The sequence below is a fragment of the Bradysia coprophila genome, chromosome IV (genome assembly GCF_014529535.1).
Source record: "Bradysia coprophila strain Holo2 chromosome IV, BU_Bcop_v1, whole genome shotgun sequence".
In the NCBI taxonomy this organism is placed as follows: domain Eukaryota; kingdom Metazoa; phylum Arthropoda; class Insecta; order Diptera; family Sciaridae; genus Bradysia; species Bradysia coprophila.
Window position 1 is genome coordinate 12,163,852 of NC_050738.1, and position 21,732 is coordinate 12,185,583.

Sequence of the window (21,732 nt, forward strand, 5' to 3'; positions counted from 1 at the left end):
AAGTAATAATGACATCAGGCGTAAAGACGTCACGATGTATTCCGGAATTAATCTTTTACGGACGGCTAAAACATCCGTTATTGATGACGATGATAAAACGAAGGAATGAGGTCTGACCTAACACTGTCTTATAAAGCAAAACGCATTATAAAACAATTGAAGTAAAAGATTTGAATTCAACTTGGTCAAATAACATAATACGATAATCATCGCAATGATATGCTTGCCTTTTGTGGTTAAGATCTTGAGTTTTAGTAGTAGAAGTTTTAATCAGAGAAATATAATCTCAGAAACGAAATAGATTGTCTTTTCGTGACGTTAAACATAAAATTTGAACCTCGACTTAAATGCGTCAAGTGATTTCATACACATCTCGCGTGCTAGCTATCAGTAAAAAATGTGAAAAAAATCGTTTTTCACACACGAAATTTTTAATCGAATGTATATAGTGGAACACATTAAAAAAAAAACTCTTAAAAATGTTCTAAAATGTAGCACACCATTTTATTATGTGCACTCTCCACATTCGACCTTTACAATTTACCAGTGGAATATACTGGTGAATATGATTGTTATGTAGAAAATGTGTGGTAGAGCATGGTGCTATGATGGGAGAAGCAAGAAATTTTCATCCAATTTTCAAGTAACATTTTTCTCACGGCACGTACAGACCGTAGATGGATTCTAGTTTTACAACGAATGCTATAATAAAGGACGAGAGAAAAAAGACCATGCGCCAAAACATTCCCATAAGATACGCGTGTCAACCCTTACTGGTGTGTATGTAACGGCGCCTATTCTCTCGTTTAACTTTCCTGAACACTCCAGTTATTTACGATACGGGAACGCTGGAGGTACTTTTATGAATTTCAACGCGAAAAAACCGTTTTTCTCAAGAAGGATTATTTATGTTTTTTTTTCGGTTTCTGTGTTGCTGGTGAATTAATTGATTATTTAATTGAATAAGTTAAATCAAACTGTGCAGAATAAAAAATCGGGAAGAGGTGAAAAAGAAATAATCGCTGACATTCGGTGCGAATGGATTAATTACGAAAACTTTCTTGTTTTTGCGAACACTGATTTATCAATCGCCTTCGAAGAGGTCTGCACAACATATCGAATGTTGATATGGAATGAGGATAGTAATCACGAACCAGCAGAGAAAAAAAACGTAAATATTTGATGAAGAATTAAAAATTTATATCGAAAATCTAAATTAGCACTCTAACTTGTCATTCGTTTCAATTGAATTAGTTCTCATCCAACATTTTATATATTAAAACTTTACCGACCATATCACCGAGTACTTAACTAGATTAATTACTCTCTCTGATACAAACTTTTTTTTTGTGTGTGTCTTCAGTGACATAAGCCTGTCCTTAATTGAAGTTAATCTTGGGTGTAGAAGAAAAGTTTTCTTCGGAACTTATGGGATAAGTATTAATTCATATAGATCGGTATACTTTGGTACTTATGTTTGGTGGGATCACCCTATCTTATATGCTGCCAATTTTATTCACTTTTTTCTGCTTTTCTTTTTTTGTTGTCTCAGTGGTATAAGTTTTGTGAGTGTAATTAAGCAGTTGTATGTCAGGGTTAAGTTCTTTTGAGAAACAGAACAAAGTTACGATAAAATAAACAAGCACCTCATCTTCAATCGAGTCGGGAAAAAGTTTTTTTTTAAATCTACATTTTTATTAGAGAGAATATCGCTCCATACATTTTGCTTTTATCGTTGAACTGAATAACATTGAAAAGCCGTGAAGACACGCTTTGTGAGATCGACACATAGCTTGTCTTCACGACCTTTGTCAGCAGTTTCATTTCTCATCATCCGTCACAATTGAATTTTGATTTTTTTCTAAATCAATTTTTGCGTTACGTGATTGATGTACTTATGAATATTCAGGTAAGAAAAAGCTAGTACAAATGTATAGTAAAAAAATCAATTTTATAGCATTTTCATACAACTAGTTTCGAGTGTTTGTGTACTGCTTGAAACACCTTGTCTGCTAGAACTACATTTCCGATACTTGCATTTATGTGTGCTTCACAAAATCGAAATAATGTCTGGTCGAAATGTACAGAGCACCTGGTGCATCCTGGTACTGATGGTTGAAAATTTGAAATAAATCTGAACATCTTCTTTGCTATACTCAAAGTTTTCGAGTTCGTTATACTAAAATTTCCAATGATTATTGCACTAAAGTTTCAAATCGAATTGTAGTAACTGCTACTGACAGTTTAAGTCATCATTCAGAGTAACAATTTTTGAGATTACATGATTCCGCAAATGCAGTTTTCATGCGATTGGTACACTTGAGGAAAAAATGGAAAATTTTGAATTTCACTAAAATATTCTTTAGAAACGGCAAGTCATCTGTTTATCGACAACGATTACAGAAATAAGAGATGAGCCCCATGACGTACAGTAAAATTAGAAAAGTAAAATATTCGCAATCAAACACGGCGGCACGAGGGAGGCAATTGCCGTTTAAGTAAGGATAAGTAATTGAAAAACCGGTTGATTTCATTCGACTCACCCAATACTCTTTTTTTATTTAGAAGACACTCCACATTGCGGGATATAGTAGTATTTCGAAGACATGAAGAATATCAATTGTATTCGAAAATTATCGTAGCCGATGTTTGTTATGTCTTATTGCTTGGAACGATGTTCTGGTTGCAATCTTATTCTAACATTCTCACCTGTACGTCTAAAAAATCGATCTAGAAAATTACGACTGTAAAATTACATTTACTCTAAATTTAAAAACAAAAACAAATTTTTGGATGTTTGATACCGCTTGACGACTATTTTCGACCTTAACCATCTAATCATTTTGCGATTCAAGAAAATACTACGTTGAGCTCATTTCGAAAACAGATATTGATAATATTTGATATTTGATAATTCATGCAACTCATTATACTCCTCAGAGAGATTCTTTTGAATTTCAACAAATCGAAACTAGGACCAAACGTCCTACGTCGGTCTTAAACATTTTCTATCTACCATTGCAAGGGCAGAGTCGAGTACTCTCAGGACTGATATAGGTAAAAATAGGTTGTGTGTTCCTTGACCGTGGAAACAATGAATAAGGGTTTTCCGGAAAATCAAGGAGAACCAAAACCCTCATTCACTGATATAGGTTCGTAAAGTTGGATGGTTCTTAGACAAATATGGTTTTCGCAAACTCGATGGAACTTCGGTTAACTTGAAATTTGGTGTGACGTCACTTATGAAAGCTAGGTAAAGTTCTATTCTTAACGTAAATGATCTCAGCGTCCCAATGCATTTAGTACTTACACTCAATGCATCTAGAGTGGACACATTATGGTACGAAGCTGCAACTACGTTCAGAATAGGCAATAAGCTTATCATTTGTAATATTAGTGACGTCACAGCCCTTGTCAAGATTCATCGAGATTCCATAGATTTTAAGTATTTTTCCGATGTTATATTTTTAACAACTTAGTCTCCCAAAGGGACTACAGTTATCCATGTCCTACTGTTTTTGTGAGCATGACACCGGTACAAAAAAAAAAAATCGTGTTTTGGGCGTACCTAACTGGGCACACATGGTAGAAAGAAACTGTCTGAAACCGGGTTTGAAGGTTCGACACTAACAACCTATCCAGGAATATACAAATCCCTCACCCATGTAATAATAGAGTAATGAGTTAAATGCATTCAAAATAACATTTTGTACAAATGGGGACTGAATGATAAAATTTTGGTCAATAGTTCCACAAAAACTATTCCAACCATGTAACTAAAATGATTGATGGAAGTTTTCTGAACGAAAACTATGATTTACCGACGCCGCTTCTACAGGCAACTTTTTCAAAAATTCAAATATTTCTTTCAATGCTTTTCTGGAAGTTACAATATCATATTTTACTGCATTTCGGCATTGCTATTTGCTGTGCAAAATCAACTTTGTGTGCAATATAAGTCCTGCACCATCCATTATAACCGAAATGCAAATTTGTACGACACACACACACACAGCGGTTTATTGTAATCATAAGTCTACTCAATAATTTATTATGCACTGTTAACGTTTATTCTGTGCAAGACGTACACTGGTCACCTCAATTTCCGACACAATGTTTACCGCACATAATGCCAACCTTGCTTAATATTTTACAAATGCTATGCAATCGATTACATACCATAATAATGCTATTTTGTTAAAATGTAATCGAATTTACATACCATACATATATGCTATATATAAATATCAACGGTGGTGGTGTTATATATGGCATCTCCGAAATAGAAACATCTTTCTCTTCACGTTATAGTAATTATTAGTTAATGTATTTACCTCGAATTGAATTTATTTGTCTGTCAATGTTATTTTCACAATTTTCGTATTAACATTTTCCATTTGCATGTTTCCATGTTACAAGTTTTCACTTGTTTGTGTCGAACGAACATGAATGGGGTATATGTACGTATAGATGGTGTAAAAGTTCTGTGGAAGAGTTGAGCAACTATAAAATATTTTTAATGTAAAGACGACACTATAGCTGGTTGAGCAGTTGAGCTTCCTCTCGTCACCCGTTTAGAATTGTATTACACATTCAATTTGTGCTGCTGTACAAATATTTGTCAGCTATGGTAGTTCAGTGCCATCATAGCGTTCGTATTACTGCATAAATGCGCATTGCCTAGTAGATGATTTTTTTGTGTGTGTGAAGACGATGGAATCACTGCTATTCCAACCGCTACCGACGGAATCGTTCTAACCGATAAATGGTTGCACTCTATTTATTGCAATACGGAAATATAAATTATGTGTAAATTGCCTGGCACCTTCCACAATACATTCGGTGTATTTTGCTCAGAACAATACAATAATAACAAATTTGACAAATGGGATCCGCTTTTTGTCTACATGCATACAGAACTCCGTTTACACGACGATCGTACGGTATGAAAGCAAGATCTTCTCATGCTATTTAGAAACGTTATTTCCGGGTTTTCTCTGCTTGCATTTTAATGCTGAAAACAAACGAGACATTAAAAACGTGTTTTGGTCCTAGTTTTCATTGACAAATGCAGCAATCGCAATTTTCGATAGAGAAATTTCTAACTTTAATTGACAGTTGCGACAATTTCGTCATGAAAACAAGGACCAAAACACGTTTTGAATGCCTCGTTTGTTTTCAGCATAAATGTGTTGACTTGATTGTTTTTCGGTTAATTTTTTATATTGTCCATCAAATTTTACTTTTCAGTCAAAAGCAGTTGAGAGTAGTGATGTCGTAAGTTGTGGTGACATCCAATTTAGATTAAGAAAAGAGAACTGAAAAACAATTTACTGTGTAACGGTTGAAACATTACCACTTTTCCAACACCAAAGAACCAAAAGAATATGGAAACACTTTATAATACTGACGTCAAAGTTTCATATATTTAAATTTTGATTGTCACATAAAAAATTCCCTGACGAATAAAATTGGCGTCAAAGTTGGGTTGTCAACAAATGCTTTATTTTGCATAAAATGTTATTCGTATACCGATGGTTCTTTGTAACAAAAAATGCACTTTTTACAACCTCATTTGGAAGCAAGTCATACTGGTTATACGTTGTGTAGCGTGCTTTTTTTTCGCTCGCTTTTCCAACTTCGTCAAATTATCAATATAAAAGCGTATGATGGAACGACCGAAGCTGAAGCATTCCGAAACGGAAATACTGGCACAAAAGTGAGTTTCATAAATCATTCAATAGACGGAACCAAATTATTGAGGTTGAATCGGGGTCTCGATGGAATTCAAAGTAAAAAGCTTCGGATCGAAAGGTTTCGTAATGAGGTAGATAAATTAAATTATCATACTAAAAGCTTTGCAAAAAAAAAGAGGCCAATCACTTTTTGCACTTTGATTTCTTCTAACCGACAGTCTTTCAGCTGCATTTCGATGTAATTTACTTTCGAAATGTACTTTTGCAGTAACTTTCGAACAATTTGCATCCATCTTAAACGTTTCGAACCGGTAAAGTGTCTCCCATTACATCATTTTTATTGCTGTGTTCATTTGTACGCTTTAACCTGGAGTTCATTTATTTACCGAAAATGTTCTTACCCGGATGCGAGATGCTAAAAAAGACTAATATTAAGGAAAAGTACACTTATTTTCTAAAGAGTTTATTTTTCTCTGGATTATTCAGGGTACATACCATATGGATACATATGCCAGCTGTTATAAAATTAAGGCGATTTCATTTATCATGTGAATCTTCTTTACATTGTTTGCCAATGTGTTGGTTTTGTATATATCAAGAGTTTTATGTGGGATTTAATTTTTTTTTGTTATATTCTGTGAAACTAAAACCTTTAGCTGTATATGAAAATACTGTATCCGGAAAATAAAGCGTCCGGTAAAAAAGAAAGGAATTTTGCACAGTAAAGGAATTTAAACGAGCCAATATTTATACTATTTTTCTATTCTGTTGTTTGTTTGGCTGTTTGGCATGGTATATTGATAAATTTTTATTTATTGTTTCAATGTTTCGAGAATCGATTTTGCTTTACTTTTTGACAAAACAAAAGCATTTTGGAGTTTTTTTTCCCTGTCGCTTTGTAAATGTCACACAAAGAATAAAGAGAAAATTGCAAAGTTATTTATATTCAAAAGAAATCGGATTTAGGATTTTGTTGTATAAAATAGCTCCAAACGTAGTTATTAAGTTCCTAAATATGGGCTAAGATTAGATAACAGCATCTTTTATTTATATATACAGAAAACGAGCGTTCATGATGACGGATTATCTATCGGAGTTGTATTTAAGTGGAATCCTATTTTTGTCAATAAAAGAATTCGTGGGACTTGGATATTCCAAATTTTCACATATTTCGTATTATTTTTATGTGAAATAGAAATTAACCTCGACAAAAACTCAAACGGCAAAACTTATTCTTATATAAAGGTTAAATCTGCTACTTCTTTTGTTTTAGGGATCGCGTAATGTTTCGTACCAGATCTTGTACTTCTTTAGTTTCGTAATTCGTTTTGCTATGTACTAAAATCATAACAACTAGAGATCATAGTTGTCAACTAGGCCCCACTTTTGGGTGGATCAGGTCCCTTGACTGATTTTCTCAATCAATTTTTGCGATTGTTACAAAAATATCATGCAACTGGGCATTCTCATGCGATCGTAACTCCAAATATTTTTAACTTGACAGTTGTTTTTATAGAATCCTATAAGAACTGTCAAGTTACGAATTCTTAAAATTACGAAAATACGATAATCTCCACCCTGGGAATCGATTCTAGTAAATTCGTAACGTTAAAAATTTGTACCTTGTAAGTTGCCTGTATAAAATCCCACAAGTGTCAAGTTACGAATTTTTAAAATTACGAACGTATGAGAATCAAGACTCTGACTTGATTTCTTATAAATTGCGTATTCCTTATATTTTATTCAAAACAAAATCTCAGAGTAAACAAAGCGAACTATGTCTTATTCAAGACAATGTCACAACGATTGTTTACAAAATTTGAAGGCCTAAAATCACTCAATGAGCCTTGCGAATTTCATTATGTATTTGTTATAGATCATTGACCTTATGACAATGTCATGTGCATTTGATATGTCAAATTAGTTGTCATTTTCACAAAGCTAACCTCAAACTTTGAAAAATTTACATGAAGTTTTGTTTTTTAGAGGTTATCTTTGTGAAAATTACAGTTAAATGCATAGCATCAAATGCACATGACTTATGTGATAGGTATATGAATTTATTTATTACATACACATATATAATAAACACAAGTAGCGAATTTCATTATGTATTTGTTATATGCATTTATGTGTTTATTATGTATGTGTTTGTAATAAATAAATTCATATACCTATCCATAAGTACATATAACAAATACATAATGAAATTCTCAAGGCTCACTGAGTGATTTTAGGCCTCCAAATTTTGTAAACAATCGGTGTGATATTGCTAGAGAGCTGCCGTGCTTATATTTACAAACGATCGATTGTCTGCTATAAAAGGCGTTGATAAGATTTCTTGGCTATGTATTGAACTTAAGTTAAACACATGTGGGTGCGCAAAGTTCACACTCGTTCAAAATCACTCAAAAAATTCTTTTCGGAATAACTCCTAGATTATTACTCCGATACTTTCTATTAACGAACAGTTCGTTACTAAACCTCAGGAATTTCAGTCCTTGTCGAATCAAAAAAGCGACGAGACAAAAATTCTTTTGGGAATATCACAGAGATCACCCATCCGTCATAACCTCAGGAATTGTATTCCACGTCGAATAAAAAAAAGATTTTTGGAAATCCGTGGAGAATTCCTCAAATTCTCGTGTTATCAAGGAATGAACAATGTGTGACAAACATTTTCATGTATTTAAGGGTTTTGGTCATACATTGGAACACTTGTATATGTTGTCCCGTATTGAGAGTGGAGACTCATAACCTTCGAGGACATGGGATTTTAATGATACCCTTTTACGAGAAACTACTACGCTTTTCAATGAATATATATAATGTTCCTATTTATGGGAAACAATTTTTGTTTTAGCATCAGCAATTTATTATATTTAGTGCTTAATTAGGAAGTATTCACAGAATCGTTTTAAAAACTATTCTTGGAAACTATTCAATTTACAACATGTGGTATTCCTACGGTTAATGTTAACGCAAAAATTGAAATGAATTTAATAGCTATTTACCGCAACTGAAAGTTTCGGGGAAACTCTCCCCTCGGAAGCTAGGTACAACTTAATTTTATTATGAGTATGAAACATATCGTACAAATTTTGAACAAATATGCAATTTTGTATTCGCGCAAAACATTTCGTTTTTTTTTTTGCGATAAAGTTTTGCAAAACTCAAGTGGACGGTTGAACATTATGCGGATATTTTTTATTCATATAAACCATGCTCGAAAGTTACACCCTACAACATTTTTCCCGTTTTTATTGAAAATATCCCCGTCAAATCTAATTTGAAATAATAATGGAATAATATCATTATGTAAATTTAATTGAAAACCTGTCGAAGTAGCTCTGGATTTTCTGTTACAGAAGAAATTCGGATTTTTTAAAATTCGTTTTGAAATTTGTCAAAAAAATGTCTATTAATTTATGTCATACCGTTGAACGGACGCTAAATTTGTAATTTTATATTCTCTTATTTCGAGAGGGTATTTCATTAATAACTCAAGTTCATTCATTTTTCAAATAAATGGAATGGCATATCCTTGAATGAAAACAGAAAAAGTTTCCATCAAAATATTGTGCAAATTCTAGCTAAATATTCCTCAATCTCATAAAATAAACATTAAGTATTCCATGTATACTATTTTCAACATAATGACTGAATAACAGTCCGTATAAATGAACTCACCTTTTTTCAGAAAACTTCTCGTCTGGGCGCGGAAATGTTTTTTGTTGTTCATTTCGTCTGAATAAATTATCCTGGAGATTTCCAACGAAACCAATAAACTTCAATAAATCAAGAAATGATTAATGACATCATAGATATTGAAATTTTGAAATAACAACGTAAATTCTCCCAAAGTATAATATGACGTGGCACAAAATGTTCTTGTTTCGACAAAAAAAGCATCCAATAAATTTTGATATTCGTTACATTGTACAAGATATTCTAACACTACAGATAGGTGGCTTATACAACACGATGAGGCAATGAGAAAACTACATAGACATTGCTGAAAGTGCACGGGATGTAGTAGATGTGAGGTGGAAGCTTTGTACTAGGAAATAATGATTTTGATGAACGGTGGAGAAAGTTGATAAATTGTTTTTGTTTTGAATTCACTAGTCGGGCTTCGTTTTTGTTTCTGAACTTGATATGGAAGCAGTTTAAAATGCAAAAGTTTACCGGAAAAAGGCAAGTTTCTTTATAAATCTTTAATATGGTAGGTGGTTTAAAAATTACTTAAACTTTATGGAAGCCGTGATGTGTGCATCTATTAAGATTTTAATTACGGCACTCCACTTACAATAAAAAAATCATTTAAACCGTTTTTATATCTGGTCTTCTCACAAGAGCAAAATTTGTTGAAAAAAAGTTTTCGCAGATATCTTCGACGAGATGGTTCAGGTCAAGCTGAAATGATTTACCTTGTTTGCATTTGACTTTCCATTGATTTTGTCGAATTGATCATCCAAATAATAAATTTTTTGATAAATAATAATAATATGCCTTGTCAACCCACGAAGGGAAGCCATATCCTTTCTTTATCAAAAAAGTTTCTGGCCCAGGTGTAACATGACCGACAGACCTATCGCAATTTATAATATATTAGGAGCGACCTCTACAATGAACCATGACCGAAATTTTTCTTTTGTGTTTTTCTATTTTTAAGCGATGCAACTCGTCATTTTGAGCAAAAATAAATTTTTCTCTAATATGTTCCGTTGATGTTATATTGCTCCTCAACGTCTAGTCCTTCAAAATAGAAATCTTCGAATTTTCAAGAGTTTTCTCGAGCGAAAATTGTTCTACTGCTGTGCTCAAAACATTACTACTTTTTTACATCTCACAAAAAAGACAAATGCCTGCAGCTGTAAGATCTTGTGTAAGATGGTTAATTCACTTTGTAAAAAAAACTATTTATTTTCGACTCATATCGTAGAATAAGTTTTTGCTCAGATTTAGGTTTTACGACAAATAAAAAAAAACGGAAAAATCGGTTTCTCGACCTATTACAGCCAATCGAAAAGATGATGAATTTTTGAAGAAGGATCTTAAGGAACGATTCATCAATAAAAAATGTCAACCGACACTACTGTATTGCAGTAACAGAAGGATTATTGTCGAGTCATGATCCGGAGGTTCGAGGTTCAGACCCAGAAGAATTCAGTTTTCAAATTAAAATAAAAAACTCATATTCCCAAGCCTGTAATACGCTTCAACCATTATATACCATCCCGCTTTATAATTAATTACCTATTCACATTGTTCCTCTATCGAGTCAATTAAATAAGGAAATGAAAATAAAGACGATAACTCAATGTAGCGACTCTCGTGCAACTACGCTGCTTGCTTATCCCTTTACAACTTATCTCACTTTCCATTGTTAAATTACGGTGACGTAGACGGCATAGGTGCGATTGCAGCTTAAATCTTCTTTCTGACTAATACATTACCCTAGCGTACGTACAGCCAATATATAAGTACATAAAACGAAGCATAAAATTGTTCACAACTATAATTCCGAATCCTGTTTAATTTCGAATAACGAGCCCTGCGGTATCACTTCTTTTTGAATTGGATTGGGATAATGTTTTTGTAAAAAAATTCCCATTTCGTTTTTTTTTCTTTCGTATCGGTTCACAACGGATCATCAACTTTGTTCTAACATTCAGTAATACCTTTCAATTTGATTCATATTTTGATCGAATCCATTAACCGTTCAAATCTGGTAACTTTAAAAGTCGAACATTTCTTGGTAAAGCACACAATTTGATTTATTCCAAGTTGATTTCAGTAAAGGAAAAAACAGAAAGGCAAAAATAAACTTGCCTACAGAATTCATGTTATCCAAACAGGGTATACTGAAATTTTCTTCCGGCTTCAATGTTTATTCGGTTGACCGGCTATTGTGATTGTTCGTGGTGTAACCAATATCACTGCACACCCAAAAAAAACCTTTCTCTCATCTATCTTTTACATCCACTCCGGCAGACCGAGCACGGTGAGCTTGAATTTTTTTTTAGTCGAAAGTTGATGGACGCATAATGTTATTGTTGTTGAGGACTCGGCTATCATTGGTAAGGTTACGCCTCAGGCTAAGGGACTCTATCAATTTTCTGCCCAAAGTCTCCGAAAAATGTATGTTTTTGCTGGTGAAACTGTTTCACAGATGTCCCAAATTTTACGAAAAAATGTTTTATCTCAAAAGACCTTCGAACAAGCGATTTTAATTAAACAGCAATAACATTACGTTCGACTAAAAAAAAATTCAAGCTCACCGTGAGAAGTGCTATATAAAATATGGGAAGGTGAAATTTCGATTCTTTCGGCGATATTTCTGTGTTAGATTACTGACGACGACGGAACAAAATGTGCCTATAATATATTTATGGTGTATCAGGTGACAATGAGTCAAAGATCGCCGTAAATAACAAAATACAAACGCACATTGTCCGCCACTAAAATGGATGTTGATGATTGATTCTTGTTTGGAACATAATTTTCCAATTACGCCATACACTCTAAGGTTACATATGCAACAAGCTCGATCGTTCGTTCGTTTTGAAATGAAGTTTTTTTTACCCTCTCTCTGTATAATGTTGATGAGGGTTGATAGCACATATTACACATGGTTATTGTACGATATTCTGTATCGCTGTGAAAAGTGTCATGTCATATTAATAAAATGGTTGCATTAAAATTTTCCTTCTAATCAACCGTTTTATTATATACGGAACGGAGTGGAAAATATCCATAAAATTGAGTATGGATGGGGGTGAACTCTTGATGATGATGTTGATCAACCAAAATGCCAAATAATAAGATTTCTATGCATATAAATTGCTGAACCATATTATTATTGAACAGTCTGCTGCCACTTTATTGAAAATGGATTTATCACAGTCAATTGATTCAATTTTAATTTTCTCTATGTGTGTGTGTTTGTTAGGTAACGTTGTTACCTCCATAGCGCGCCAATGAAGTGAAAGATTATTCTGCTGTTGTTTCGATTCAAGATAAATCGTAGTTGAATATTGATGGGATATTAATATATTCAAATTTTCTTGTTATTGTTGTTTTGCTGTCGTTTCGGTGGGGTTTTTTTTGTGGTTGAGGTGGTGTTGTTTTGGAAATTGTGTTTTTTTTTCTGTTGCTATATCGGAAATCATTTCATTCATAAATTTTCGATCATCATGTTAATTTAAAGTTAAAATATTCGAAAAGCCATTTCATTCGAAGAGATTTACGCCTAAGCCGATTATACGATATTTCTGTGTAAAATAAGCTAAATTCTTATCTCCGAGGATAATGTTTTGCAACGAATTTAGGTGACTTTTTTACTTGTTCATCCGTTACAAATTAATTTGCTGTACAAGTAGCGCGTTTTACAAGAATTTATAATGGGGACGGATTTGCAAAATGTCTTCTACTTAAAAGTTAAATTAAAATTCCGTCAATAAAGAAAATGATTTTCCATTACACCCTTGAGATGTTATAGGGGAAAAAATCTCTGTTTGTCCGATGAGCATCCTTCCTCTCCATTTATTTTTTCAATTACACGAGGATTCAGCCCCAAATTATGTGTAATTTAATTATTAGTCGAAACAACAAACCAAATAAATGACCATACATATGATCGAATGTTCTCAGTCGGTTCATTATAGTTAATCAGTCACGTACTTCACGTACAACGACATGACCAGTCCTTATGACCTGGCGCAGAATTATCTGAATATTACTTCTTGAGTGAAATGGTCGTTATTTTCTCCTTGAATTCATTTCTATCGTGTATTACCTTTACATTTCCGTATCCAACGAAATTATAATCATGGTCTGGTTTTGTCATTGTGTCCACACTGGCTTGGAGTGTTCAGGCTTCCCACACTGAAGTGAAATTCTTTAACACATTGCAGAATAATGCGCACGCTGGAGATTTAGACACCCTGGAAAGTAATAAAGGAGTCAAGGGTTACCCCTAAATAAAATTTAAAAAATCTAAAATTTAATTTGTGATTTTTAGAAATTTTTTAGAGGTATTCTACGACTCTTTTACTGATTTCCAGGGTGCCTAAAGTCGACAAGTCACAGTAACCGGCTAAGTGTTAAATTGGATGTGGACTCTTATAGAATAATGTGTTATAAAACTAATGAAGTAAAAGATTTTGCGCAAATATTTTGAAAATACTTTGATGAACAGAAGTAATAGATTACTTCATTTGTTAAACCATTATAAAAGTCGATATTAACCGTAGGTCATCGTTTATTTTAGTCGTTGCTGTCCATTACAGATTATTAACCATTTCAAACATTGATTGCATGTTGATAACATTTGAAGATGCTTTGGCAGGCGTCAAGGACAGAAGGCTTGAAATTTTTTCAATTCGTACCCAATTTTCGCAGCTAATGACAACCACTTCTTTAAAACTCGAACCAACTGAATTCCTTCTAAGCTTAAGGTGATTACCTCCGAAAGTCCATAACTATACACTGAAATAGTGGAGTGGAAACCCTCAAATTCGAAACATTTTCTTAAAAGTTGCTATTGTCTAAATGGAGTACTGCTTTCTGAAAGAGACATGAAGTGGAGAACTATGATGTTTGAATTTTATATTATTTTTTCAGTGCAACTTAAAGAAATAACTTTGCTTTTCAAAATATACTGATGGAGAAGGGGTGGAGGTTGGGTGTCAGAATATGCCGGAAAGAGTAAAATTAAAAGAAATTTAAAATCATAAATAGTTTAAAAATATGCAAATATTTCTCATTCTTAAGCCATTGTACCGACATTTTCCTTTTGCATTTCATTTTCTTCAAAAATTAATATTCTCAGCATCAAAGCAAAGCTATCCCTCCCGATCTTAGACGTTTTCATAACGCACATTTTCATTTTAACACAAGCCACACAGTAAAAATAAAAGTAACACGATGTCTTTATGTATAAACCGACATCTACCTACATTACATTTTATGAAAGAAGTAGAAATAAACACTAAACACGAATTGAAAATTGTTCTTTTGTACTGTGAAATCGTTGCATGGTACGGGGAGTATACGAACTAGCTGTTCTTTGACATGTTTGCATTGGTACAAAGATTTCTGATGCTTTTTATGTTATTTATTTTTTGAACCGTGCTTTTTCTATAGTTTAACGAAAAAATAAAATTCTACTAACATAATTGGCTTTCAATAAAATCAGCCATTTGAACGTCTTAGTTTGCAAGAATGGTAGAACATACCGTACAGAAACAATCCATTCCAGCGTTATCGTATAGTATATAAGTTAAGTGTATTATGTGGCCGCAACCAAAAAGCTATCCAAGCAGCTCCTCGCCATATCGAAAATGATGATGCCACTAATAATGAATGTCTGAAGTCTATTCAGAAATTGTCTGAAACATCAACTCGTAATTGCGTAAAATATACATTTATTCTGTGAATTCGGCTACCAACTATCGATCCATTCAATTTCAACGAATATATTCTACAGAAAATCACTTATAACAATTCTGAATAATAACAAAATAAAAATGAAATAAAAATGGTAAATGAATTTCGATGAGGGAGGGTCAGATTTTAAAAAAAATTGTTTTCCATTTTTCATTAATTTGTATTGAATTTATCATCGAAACGTCTAGTGGCTATGACAATTTTTAATTATTTATTAATTACAGTCTTCAAATATTTCGTTAATTATAATTTTTTAATTTTTACTGTATTAAGCATAAAAATATCCACGAAAAGGATAAAGAGTGACGCTAGTCACTGTACGTGAATGAATGGAAGAGAACGCACAAATTCAGCTTCTTTCGGAGGAAACCCCAATTAGAGGCGCCACAATTTTTTGTAGTATTTCATTCTTTGCGCTATATTTTCTGATGAAATGACTTCATTCTAGTACATTATCCATGAAATGTCATAGCAGTGAAGTTGGTTCACAAAAAAATAGGACGCTGACATTAGTAATCACATGCCGAAATGTAATAGAATTATACAATAGTATTTTACATGACTAGAGATAAAAAGATGAAAAGTAGAGTTTTAGTGTGAATTTTGTTGATCCGAGGCAAAGCCAAGGTCAATAAACACACGAAAACGAGACTTTTCATTTTTATCCCGAGTTATGTAATGGAGTTTACATGTTGAGGGCGTCGAAAGAAGTGCTTGAAACATGAAAAGTATGGTTTCCGACGCATGTAGCATGTAAAAATCTATTACAATCGAGCTTTAGTTTCCAAACCGCATTTCCCAATTCTAGACTAATTCGATAGAATTGCATTTTACATTCAACACCCAATATATAGCTAACCCCAAACAAATTTGTGACTCAGTTTGCTTCACCACTACGCCGAGCGTGTGTAACTATTGAACTCGTACAGCTGAAAAACAGCTGAAGCAAATTTGGCCGCGAATTCTGTTGGCGTTAAGTGTATCCTAAAGGATTCCATTTTTTTTGGGTGTTGCTTTCCGCTCATTTTAGATCATTCATTGGCTTATTAAGAGTTCACTTAGTAATTGCACTTCCAATGTGAGTGGGGTCTAATACTACAGTCTCAGATTGTGATTTTTGTAAATTGTAAGACTGAATTTTTGAGTAAATAAAACTTGAAGTCGTCTCAGAAGTCTTTATAAACTAGCAGTCATCTGTTCTCGACAACAACGTCCGAAATAAACGATGAGCTCTTTATTGTGAAATGTGTAGTAAATCTATAGAAGTACGAGATTTGTGATCACTAAGCGATATTAAAACAAATGAAGTAATAAATGCTATTTTTGTGTGGCGATATGATTGCCTTTTATAAAATTTTACAAAATTCACTTCTTTCTGTTGCGAATGCTTGTATGAATGAGAAACTGTTTTTTAAAAATTCAAAGTTTTAATGTCAATGAAACATTTTTCTTTGGTTGTATTGCAAAGTATTATGTGATTGAGTTGACAACTAAATCTACCTGCACCATGGGATTGTTGACCATTACAAGTTGCCCCTGCAAAAATGATCCATTAAAAAAATACATCACGAAAGAGGAAGCTTCCATTTTATTGAGTTTTCACCAAAAACTTGTACTAAAGTCGACATTTAACACTTTAGTTGATGAAGTCTTAACTGGAATTTTCATTTCAATTTATTTTAAACAAGTTTCTGCATATGCAATGTTCAATTATATGTTCTAAACAGCAGTGTGCCTGTTGAAAGACGTCCAGTCTATAATTCCATTATGGGTAATTATGTTCCCCCAAATAGCTATCTAACACCGACTGCTTTCAAAACCAGTTAGTGGCTATGATTTATCTTTCCGGCAGCAAATTAAATAAAATCAAACCGACATAAACTACCACCACAAGTTGTCCATGTCGTTTATTGATATTTATTAAGTTTTCAACTCGCAATAAAAGGATTGATTTGATTTCTTAACCCAGAAAATATTTGTTAAAATCGCTTCCAGCAGCAAAACCAACTATTATTACTCGGTTTGATGACGATAATACAATCAGCTTATGATAATATAAAAATGCCTGACTAAAGAGAAAGTAAAATGGGATTTGCCCAAGAAATATATAAAAAAAAATTTATATTCCATTCGAACACAGCAAGTATGTTACACAACGGCATTTAGTAGTATTTTAGCAATGAGATTACATACTTTGATTCTAGTCTCGGAATATATTATGTATATATGTGCGATATGGAAACAACTAAAGTGAAATGGTATGGGCGAATGCTAGGTATCTTTGGATTATGTTTAGTGCTCCAAAAAGGATTATATAATACGTTGATGTATGCGGTATTGAAGCCGAGCAAATTTGTTTTCTGTAGGCTTTATGTTATGTTGGTTCTTTTTGTGAAAAAGCAAACGGCGGGATAGGTACAGTGAATTCCGCATATCATAATTTGCAGAAGAGATGAAAGCGAATACAATATCCTTCGCATATAGGCATTATATCGGTTTTATTAAATTTAAATAATGTGTTGTAAAATTCATACACGTAATGTTTTGTAATAAGCACACGTGATACATTTATGGTAAGTGGATTTTTCGATTTTTATTTTACCGAATGGCACTCGGAATGTAACACGCGAATTTCGAAATCTGGTAATTTTACCGGATATTTTACGGAATTTTATCGTCAACACAACAATAAATTCCGTATGAATAGCATTCCAAAGCGTCCTTAATCGAAATTTATTTGTTTAAACGGACTTTGTTGTGCTGCAGCAATTCTTCAGGCGGGAACATTGATGGATGTCTCAATAAAACCAGCTTTGTCGGCTTTGAGTCAATTTCGAACATAAAGCTTATTGGTGTGATGATGATGGTATGAAACGCATGACCCACATTTATCCATCTGTGTATTTGCACACGAATTCAATATGTTTGTAAATTTGATCTATTTTGTTCACGTTTCACAACTGTTCTGCTGCTGCTGCTGCTACTGCTTGCCTTCACTCTCTACCTAAACAATCGGCGAATACAGTGGGTTTCAATTATTTATTTTTTCTCTCGATATATATTTTTATTGTACTACCAAGCTTGCCAATTTCATATTCATATCGTGAACACGTCTGATATCGGATACTAAATGGTTCCGGAACGGTGTTGCAATGTGAAAGGATGTGCCTAGTTATTAAGTATTCAAATATACGCTTTTTGTCATCACTTTTAGATGGGAGTCGGTGACTTTTTTATTGGCATTTTATACGTTGCTGAATCTCATATATAGTTTCAGTTGCACAATTTTCATATTTACATTGGTATGCAGACGTTAATCTTATTCGTTTTTCTCTGATTTTCTTTTAAAAGTAAGCTGCGCTGTTTGACATCATTTGCAACAGCCAGAGCCTGCTTTTAGATTTTTTTAAAGAAAATTTTCAAGAATTACGGGAACTGTCAAGAAGAGTTTTCAAGAATTAATTTCACGAAAAAGGCCCTGTTGACAGCTGAATATCAGTTTGAAGTGATCCCTTCCATGTCTACAATGTTCTCGCTTCTCAAAACTGAATTCTGTTGGTTTGCTTCAAGTTTACCAAACTTCTCTATGCAATTCGCTAGTGTTTCGAAATTAGTTGTAGACTTAACTTATAGATAGAAAAATATTTGCTTCATAAAGTACAACAAAAATCGAGATTTCATGTTTGCCGAATAGTTTTGACTCAGCCATTTCAACGGAATTTCAACCTTACTTAAATGACAATTAATTTAAGCAACATTATCGCATTTACTATTTTTGGTCGAGCGAGAAAACATTATTTTTTACAAACGAGAATTATCTAATGAATCAGATGATTTTATGGTTTCTGCCGTAATTTCAATAGAAGTCGCATTTAAAATGGAAACAAATTAAAAAGTTGCGAAAATTTTAAATAGTTGTTACATGCTACATGGGTGGACAACCGTACTTTTCCTAATTGTATCGCATTTTTTGAAGTCTTCATCATTATACTAGTTACTTACTTTACTAGGGATAATATGTTGAAAAGTCCAGTTTACGTATGAATCCGAAGCGAAACCGTCGTCAAGAATCACACTTAAACTTAACTTTTAATTTTTATTAATTTTATTTGGAAATTTCATTTCGAGAGTTTCATCAGAGAAAATATTTTTTTTCACAGCAAAGGCTCCCGAAGCTGAGGTGAGAGAATGACTTATTTTTTCGCCTGCCGGCGTTGTAAAAAATTTATATAACTTATATATGTGACAGTTCTTTCCATCTGTCACAGTGACTTTTTAAATTCTATTTCATTAATAACTAACTGCACATAGCGACGCGACAGAGACATTATTCAAAATTGTCTTTTGTTTTACTGTCAAGTTTGACAGCCTTAACAAAAGAATAATTTGAATTAGCTCTCCTTCGCGTTGCTATTTGTAGCTAGAGTAAATTTTACGAATTCGCGATCATTACACATATTTAGTTTGATTTGACGTTTTAAACGTCACTTTGACAGATGTAAAAGACCGACTTTTGATCCCAACTGTCACATATATCTTATATAACTTCACTGTAGACACTATAGGATATGTATATGTATATTACTTATCAATGGGACAAATAATAAATGTTGTGAAGTTCATCGATTCGAGCCGAAACCGAGGTCCAGTGAGGTATTTTTCACAAAACCATTATGTAAAGTTTCGGCACCGTCAAATAAATATAACTTCGCCTCACGTTTCTAAGTTACATAATCACATAAGTCACAAACCTTAAGAAAAAAATAAGATAAAACAGTTCGTATGTTTGTTGACCTCTTTTATGGAAAGAACTTTTTTCCCGATTAACGTGTTGCAATTTGTGTAATGTTCACAAAAAACTAATTAACCGAAAAATGACGACAAATAATTTGCATTGTGTTTTTTGTGAAGATTACAGCAGTTCTTTAAGTGAAAGGTCACAATTCATTTAAGAAAATAACTGATAATGACCCAATGCGATATGACGCCTGGTTTGTTTATTTGTAACATACTTTAGAATTTAATGGTTTCATGTTGTCAGTCGTAATCCAGGCTTTATAAGTACCAAGCCAAACCAAGTTGATCTATTTTAAGAATAACAAATCTTTGCTAAGCTTTCTTTGCTGTGTCTAGATGTGATTAATTTTTTGTTCATGAAGTAATACAACGGTATGTGTGGGAGTGTTTATCGTTCCTATAATTAAAAATTATAATTTGAAAATAATTCTCAATGACTTTGTCTGTAATGATCTCTCATTTTTGAATAACAAATATTTAACTTCCCCTCAACATGACTTACAATTTTCACAAGGGATTAATATCAAGATACTGGAAACTCAAAACAAAATTGTTAGTCATTTTATATTGATTCCTTTTCATTCGTGCATGAAAATGAAACCCAAAAACCGAAATAAAAAAAAGAATTAATTTTGTCGTTCTGTAATATGGTAGTGAATCTGAATTACCTTTTCCAAGACTCTGGATACTTCTTGTTTACAATTGAAAAAAGCGAAAAAGCATTTCAACTGTAATAAATAATCTCATTAAAGATTATCTTTTGATGTTATAATAGAATGTTTCGTACTTAAACGTTCACAATATGCAACGGACGACGGAATGTCTTATTCGGGAATTAATATAAAAGGGAATGTACATAACAAGTTAATGTAAATTTGATTTATTTATTTTACGTTTAATTTCCCAACAATTTTAATTTCGTGAAAATTTCTGTTTTTTACCCTGTGTCTGCGAACAGGAAATCGTTTAAGATTTTGCGAAACGCTATAAATATTATTGGAAAAGTGTTACCTTCCGTTAATGCACAACGGTTTGTCGATCAGACATAATTTAATAAAACTGCCTTGCTTGCTTGCTTTATGATTTTCATCGTTTTTTTTTTATTTCCATTCGCCGTTGACTGTTGGTTGAGTATGGTTACGTTTATTCGACGTGAAAATATCAAGAAATAAAAGATAGACGTCCTTTTTTGAGTGAAAAATAAAATAAAAAAAAAATATTACCTCTATCACCTTTCCTCCATTCCTGTACACATACCATGTACCCTCCTATATATATATTGACGCAATCCCTCCGATGTTATTTATTTTATATATTTTTTCGCAAGTTTTACCTTATAGAATTTGAATAATTTTTTCGTTCGAAAAGGTTCATCGCAATTTTTTTTTTAATATTTTTATAGCGCACACTGACTACGAGAGCGGTTTATATATATACACAAGACCATGGAAAAATATTTTCTTTATTTAGGCGAAAAAAAAAACAGAACTTTTCTTGTCGAGGAGGGTATAGAACGGCAAGTCGATATATTCGGTGAATTGGCTACATGGCAATATAATATACCTTATGTGTAAAGTGTACATATTATTAAAGTGGCATAGATAGCGTGAAAAATAAATTGCTTCTTCTTGGAACTGGAAAATATGTACCTATTCAAAGCCACTTATTACTTGTAAAAGTAGAAGAAGAAAAAAACGATGAAACTGTTCTTCTATTGAAAAATAATCGTTTAGCGTAAACTTTGATATAAAAATAATTTTTAGCAACTTTTCCGTACAAATTTTAA

The 21,732-nt window shown here is 32.9% G+C and overlaps 1 protein-coding gene across 2 annotated transcripts in view; it reads left to right on the plus strand.

The window, feature by feature from the left end:
* Positions 1–845: 845 nt before the first annotated feature.
* The window catches only part of LOC119066298, a 104,716-nt gene continuing 83,829 nt past the window's right edge, over positions 846–21,732 (plus strand). For both annotated transcript variants that reach the window (XM_037168673.1, XM_037168674.1), the window contains exon 1: positions 846–1,171. The gene's annotated coding sequence lies outside the window, so the exon portion shown is untranslated. The remainder of the gene's footprint in view (positions 1,172–21,732) is intronic.